Raw genomic sequence first — 7,625 nt, forward strand, 5'->3', positions numbered from 1 at the left:
AAAGTTGCTAAACATGAATGAAAGGTCCGATTCTTCTTAGATCAAATGGCTCTGAGCACTATGGGCCTTAACATCTGAGGCCATGAGTCCCCTAGAACTTAGAACTACGTAAACCTAACTAACCTAAGGACATCACAAACATCCATGCCCGAGGCAGCATTCGAACCTGCGACCGTAGCAGTCGCGCGGTTCCAGACTGATGCGCCTAGAACCGCTCGGCCACTGCGGCCGGCTTTCTTAGATCCACTAGCCAGTACACACCCTGAGAATATAGACGAAATCATCCAGATTCCTGGTATTCAGGTATTTTATGAGCATTGATATGCGAGCTTTGTACTGGCGGGTCAAGATAAAGGAATATTCCAGGAAATACACAGCATCAATCTGTGTAGGACGAAGCTAAGCTTTCAAGGTTCTTCCATTCCGTCTTAACATTAGCTCAGGTGTTTATATTTCAGCACTGCATGTTGTAATTTGGTCTAAGCTAACGAATCAACTTAGGCCAACTGCCTTGCCGCGGTGGTAACACCGGTTCCCGTCAGATCACCGAAGTTAAGCGCTGCCGGGCTGGGATAGCACTTGGATGGGTGACCATCCGGTCTGCTGAGCGCCGTTGGCATGCGGGGTTCACTCAGGCCTTGTGAGGCAAACTGAGGAGCTACTTGATTGAGAAGTAGCGGCTCCGGTCTCGGAAACTGACATACGGCCGGGAGAGCGGTGTGCTGACCACATGCCCCTCCATAACCGTATCCAGTGACGCCTGTGGGCTGAGGATGACACAGCGGCCGGTCGGTTCCGTTGGGCCTTCATGGCCTGTTCGGTAGGAGTTAAGGAATCAGCTTATCTTATTTGTCGATGATTTACTTACTGCAACAGACATACTGGAGGAACATATAATCATTATTTCACCGGTGCTCGGAAGGTCTAAGGCTGTTGGATTAAAAGCTAACTTTCAAAAATCGCACTTTGTGATAGAAACGACCGAGTTCTTTGGTCATCTTGTAAGCTCAAAGGGATTCCTGCCAGACGCAAATAAGGTCACCATAATTAAAAATTTTCATGTATCCAGGAATTAAAGCAACTCAAAGGTTTCTTGGCATTAGCATCGTTTTCCTGGAGACTTATTGAAGATAAGTCGATGCATTCGAAACCACTGTTGAGTTTGTTGCGGATAAACGAGCTGTGCCGATGGACGGATGACCAGCAAATCGCGTTCAGTGATATGAAGCGCCCTCATGTTCAGGTTCAAATGGTTCAAATGGCTCTGAGCACTATGGGACTCAACTGCTGTGGTCATAAGTCCCCTAGAACTTAGAACTACTTAAACCTAACTAACCTAAGGACATCACACACATCCATGCCCGAGGCAGGATTCGAACATGCGACCGTAGCGGTCGTGCGATTCCAGACTGTAGCGCCTTTAACCGCTCGGCCACTCCGGGCGGCCCCTCATGTTCAGGCAAAATTATTTATATCATCCGGATATGTCGCTTGAGTTTGGGTTATTGACTGATACGTAATCTGTCTGTTTAGGAGCACGTCTTTTCCACAAAAGTGTCATTAATGGTAAGGATACATTTTGTCAAAATTCGTTCGCTACCAGGACACTACTCAGTTGCGAGACATCATATACTACCACAAAACTAGAAGCATTAGTGTAGATTTTGACTTTTCGAAAATTTAATTACCATTTATATGGCGCGAGAAAGAAAGCGTATAATACCCATCAAGCCCTCAGCTTCTTGGAAATTTGTAAATTAGTACATGCGATACTAGCCCACTGGGCTCTGATTTCGCACGAATATGATATCCGAATTATATACTGCGCGTTAGTGGTAAGGAGAATATAATCACAGATACTTTGTCCCACTTGATAAAAAGTTTACGTCAGGAGAAAGCTTCTGGAGGACATTCCAAAGCGTTTTAAATTCGGTTGCTGAAAGACCAGGTTCATCGGAAACATTACTTGAAGCTGATAAGATCTGTGTCTCAATTACAAGAGCTGGATTAACTATGGTCTTTGATATCACAAACGTTACTGCAGCAAAAACCATTTAACGCCTGGAAACCTATCACAAACTTCTGAATCGTACGCTATTTCACAGACGAAATGCACAAACTCAGAACCGGTGCGATTGCGTACCCTCTTCATATGAAGAAAAATTAGTTTAGTGCACCTACTACGTGTGGGGCCATTTCGGTATTCTAAATTGTACCAATAAAATAGGAGCATACTGTTTTTACCCAAACCATCAGCGGGATGTGCAGCAGGTGCTGAAGGCGTGCGGTATGTCTCAGAAAACTAAGCCAAGTAATAGAGGTAGCAAGGCGTTCCTTCACTCAATAATACCTGACAAGCCGCTAGCCATAGCATCTGTCAAAGACTGCGACTCGTTGCCGAGCTCAAGCGAAAGTTGCAAATACGTTGTGGAGTTTTTAAATATTTTTACAAAGTACGTTTAACTTTATTCCATCAAAGCAGCCACTAGTCCACCGATTATTAAACATTCGCTCGATGATTATATACCTAGAGTGAGCAAACATCGAGCTAACCTATCTGACAATGCGTCGAATTTTACTTGTTTTAATCGGAAGAAAGATAAAAGAAATACCAATATCACATTGATCTTAATGCCCGGTACCATACCAAAGGAAATCCCGTGGTTTGCGTTTTCTGGGAACTAAACAGGTACCCTGCACGCCAACTCACTCCAGCCAAACTGATTTTATCAGCAGCCAGAAAGAAGTGAATGGGTAACTGGATTCCAAAACTACCTGTAGAAGAAAACTCGTGAGAGGAATGAGTGAGAACCGCCCTGTTTAACCTCAATGGAAGTGGTATAGTAGGGAGATATGAAAGGAAAAGAATGAGGATGCAACAGTTCCGAGTAGGACAAGAAGTCTTACTGAGAACGCACCCTACTAATGAGAAATTACTGTATGTAGCACCTTTCGAGATTCTGACAATGTCCCGCCGGGGTCATATCTCTACGGATCGAGAAAACGGGCTCTACCCACATCAAGGCCTGTAGAAATATTACTCCTAAGAAGAAACACATGAAAAATGAGATAAAGATGATGGATGACCTATTATCCCAAAATGTGCGTACTTATATACGTACGTGTATATATTTGTGAAAAGAAATTGACTAGTTTCAGTGGATATTTACTGTGTTTCAAAACTATTAACATAAATATTTTGCTTTCTGTGTGTATTTCTATGTAAAAACTTTAGGTTTTTGTGTTGTTTGTATTTATGTGTAGTAGTCAAATTATTCAAGGAGGTGGATACTGCTTGTAGTTAGTCATGCTACAATACGTATATGGTGATTATCATTCACTTTTCGCTAGTGGCTATTCTAATAGGTTAAGGATTGTTTACTAAGTTCCAGCCTTATTTCCAATTTTTCCGATTTGCGTCATACAGCAACATCAAGGGAATTGATTAATTCATAATAAATGGTTCTTAACTTTCTTTAGTTAATTGTTAATTGAATTATTCGGGCAATTTTTCGTCACAAACTGGATTTGTAAATTTTTGCTAGTAATGTGGTTGTCCAAATGTAAGTAAAGCATGGAGATTAAGTTGTGATGATGCAAATCCTGGTAGAGGTTGGTTAGGCTTCGTGGTTGTTAAATACGCTCTACAGCAAGGATAAATGGCCCGTTCGCCAGAATCAGTTCTGAGTTCTAAACTAAGTGGCACTTGGTGTGAAACATTCAATATTTATAGAAATTTTGGCCTGAATTCTTTAAGAGTCTGAAGTATTTTATTCCTTAATGTTTTAATAACTGTGTATATAAATTACAGACCATGAACTTCACAAGTGTCACTGCATGAAGTAATGTGATGCGACACCTGAATGGTAATCAGCAGTGAACTTCCTGAGAAGCTGTTATGTCATAACCAAATATGAAAGTGACATATTAAACACGTAAATTTGCCGTCTATTAAATGTCTTTAGCGAATCCGCACGAACATTGAGATAATCCAGTCGTTTGTGTGATACATGATCAACTTCGGCTCGTACAATAAATTTTTATTGCAGCCGAAAAGTGGACAAACTGTGACAACGAAAGTGTGGACTTTAAGGTGATGAAGTGATGATACTCAGGACAACCCAGAATAGTTCACGAGATCATCACACGTTTTACTGTAAGATGAATAAATCTCTTTACGAAGGTTTAATTCAATTCAACCTAAATTACTGAACGCTCATGTTCTCTCTAACTTACGTGAGTTTCGATACCTTATATGTTCTCACGCGCGCCATTACTGAGAAGTTGGCAACTTGCGGGATTAATCCACCCAAACTATCTGTCCAATAATCATCCCCTGACCATCCACACCACTTCCACCCTAGAAGATATTTCAATCAGTGTTTCACAGTTGTTTTTATTGTTAAAATACTTAGTCAATTAAATACCCACGTTGTGGTAGTACCAATAAAAGTCACCAGATCGCAGACCAATGAAAAGGTCGAACAGAACGCGAGTTATTCTGGACTGTGACATAACTAATACTTTCAAATTATCAGTTTCCTTAGACATATGCAAATAATTTATTAAGCTTTCATTAATCAGAGACAGAATACTTAATTTGCAATCAACTCAAACCAACAATTAATTAGGAGATTTATACTTAATTCATAACACTAAATAGATTCTCTTTGTGATAATATATTGACTTCAGACTATACATTGACTAGTGTCTTTAATTTGTGCATGATGAAGGCTATGTACCGAAACGTGCAATGTAGCTGCAACAAAATAAATTAAAAATATCATCTGGAAGAAAATTCGGCTAAAGAATATACACTGACAGAAAAACAAATCGTAACACCAAAAAATAATTACTCTAGAGTAATGAACTTTTGAGAATACATTTGCCTACATAGCATATTTAAGTGATTAACATTGCTAGATCACAGGTTCATGTATGTGCGAGTTACGCCACATGCAGATGTGAATTGTTAGTATTTCAATAACTGGTGTAACCACCATAATGTTGAATACAAGTATGCAACTTTCGTGCATTGTATTCTACAGGTGCCCGATGCCAGTTTATGAGATGGAGTTCCACGTCTCTTGCACTTGGTCGGTCAGTACAGAACCGGTTAGTGGTGTTTGTGGATGACCCTGGAGTTGTCGTCCGATGATATCCCATATGCTCAATTGAAGATGGATATGCTGGTTGAGATGGGAAAGGCAACATGTCGACACTCTGTAGAGCATGTTGGGTTTCAATAGCGGTATTTGGGCGAGTGTTATCCTGTTGGAAAACACATCTTGAAATTCTGTTCATGAATGGCAGGACAACAATTTGAATCACCGGATTGACACACAGTTTTGCAGTTGGGGTGCGTGGGATAACCATGCGAATGCTCCTGCTGTCAAATGAAATCGCAACCCAGACCGTAACTCTAGATGTAGATCCATTGTGTCTAGCACGCAGACAGGTTGGTTGCAGGCACTCAAATGGCTTCCTCCTAAGCAACACATGGCCATCACTGGCACCGAGGCGGAAAAACAGCTTTCATCAGAAAACACAACAGACACCCACCTCGCACTCCAATGAGCTCTCGCTTGGCACCACTGAAGCCGCGGTGGTGTGGGGTTAGTGGAATGCACCCTACAGGGCTTGTGGCTCAGAACTGTCCTTGAAGTAACCGATTTGTAAGAGTTCGTTGTGTCAGTGTGGAGCCAAATGCTGCTCAAATTGCTGCTGCAGATGCAGTACGATGCGCCAGAGTCGTACGCTGAACACGCTGGCCTTCCCTCTCGGTAGTGTCTTCTGGCAGCCGTACATTCTCGCGACCACCACTGCCAGCAGTCCTGTACAGTGGCTACATTCCTGCTAAGACTGTCTGCAACATCGCACAAGGAACATTCGCACTGTTACACGACCTCGTTCAAACTCAGTAAGTTATTGATAATGAAGGCTTTGTCGCCTTAAAGGCTATCCTGACTAACATCAAAGCAACACATCCAGCCTCAAACGTATCTAATACTCATGACCGTCACAGTGTTTATTTAAAGCAAACATGATTTGCATCCTCATAGTGGCACTACTAGTATCACTCTTATTCAAACGGAGCGAAATCTGAATAGTTACCATCTTTCAGATGTAGAAACGCGCTTTCGTTTATGTCGGACAATTCCTTCCGGGTTTTTCGTCAATGCATATGTGATTGCGGACTCATGCATGTACTTTATTTTCCTTCATTGGTAAGAGTCGTAGAAGTGCAAATTGCATCGTTACATTGGTGGTATTCCATGGTGTCTAACACAATTCTGCGCCATAATCCCTTGGAAGAAATTATAAATCAAACGGTTGGACGAGCACACTAACCACTGAAAACTGTGTAATACTCGTACCACATTGTATGTAACCCTCGCCTTTGATGTAAGTAATGGCAGACAAACGACGTTTATATCGCAGCGTCTGTATGGGATGAAAGAGGTCGGTTTGGAGACATGCCAGAATGACGAAAAGGGATTTATACAGGGCAAGTTGCGTAGTTTATAGTCTCTGCGGATACAATCGAAACATCATACAAGATGAAATCTACTCTTAAGTTACAGTCATGGGTCATCCAAATTTTTTAAAAGATAATTACATTTCAATAACACCAGTAATAAATTCCCCCTCGCCACAATAATTATTTTGTAAGGCATTTACAAGAATAAAAGTATTTTTATATCATACTTTGTGTTCTTGTATTTTATTTGAGTGGAAATATGGGGAAACAGTGAGTCCTTTCGCACTACAAGCCCAGAAATAGACCCTCCAGCTAAAGGCGATTCGGACGTGTTCCATCAACACTTTCCGGATGTTATCTAGGTCGCCATGGTTATCGGCTAGCTCATAATTTTTGGGCTGTTTGTACGAGTAAAACTATTATTATTCAGTCGAATCATTTTCCGTTGCTCTGGAAGATTTCGAGCCAGCTCAAGGCTCACGGTCGATGGAAATGGACGTATTAAATCGCGATGTAGAATATCCACTAGGCACCACTCAACTGTAAGCAACAAACTGTTGCTATCAGTTTATGGTAACACGAAATTCTCTTCTAAGCAGCAACAAAATTCTGTAAATATGGTTTTCCACTAAAATGTGATCAATCGTCTCATCAGATAAACGGTATTTATACCACAAATTGCATCAAACGTATTGTACTACTTCACTTGCTGTACAACTAATGGTAGTATTTCCGACTGCTGGATATCAGCTAAAAATGGACGTGATCGTCTGAAACCGCTCATGGCAGCAAGAATGATGCGATAGGAAAGGAATATCGTAGAAAGTGTGCTGTATGCCGTTGCAGAAAGAATGCCGGTGGGAAAGAAATGTAGAAAGTAACGAGAACCTGAAGCTAAAATCTCAACGTGGGCTTGCTTATGGAGCCCTGCTTCAAATTTTACTACATTCATGAAAAGTTTTAATGAGCTTCCCCTTTGCTTATAAGGTCGAAATCGATTTTGGCGTTTCCCCTATTACGTAAGTTAATTGCCATTGTAAACTCATTTCTAAATTTGGTCTTTTGTTTTCATGTTACATTCATTTAGTACTTTCCTTACAACTATTCTAATTATCGAATAAAAATTCTTCTTGATTATGTAAG

At 41.0% G+C, this 7,625-nt stretch overlaps 1 pseudogene; it reads left to right on the forward strand.

Annotated features, from left to right (window-relative positions):
* Window positions 1–501: 501 nt before the first annotated feature.
* On the forward strand, window positions 502–619 carry LOC126413489 (5S ribosomal RNA; annotated as a pseudogene).
* Window positions 620–7,625: the final 7,006 nt, after the last annotated feature.

This window comes from Schistocerca serialis, chromosome 7 (assembly GCF_023864345.2).
Source record: "Schistocerca serialis cubense isolate TAMUIC-IGC-003099 chromosome 7, iqSchSeri2.2, whole genome shotgun sequence".
Lineage (NCBI taxonomy): Eukaryota > Metazoa > Arthropoda > Insecta > Orthoptera > Acrididae > Schistocerca > Schistocerca serialis.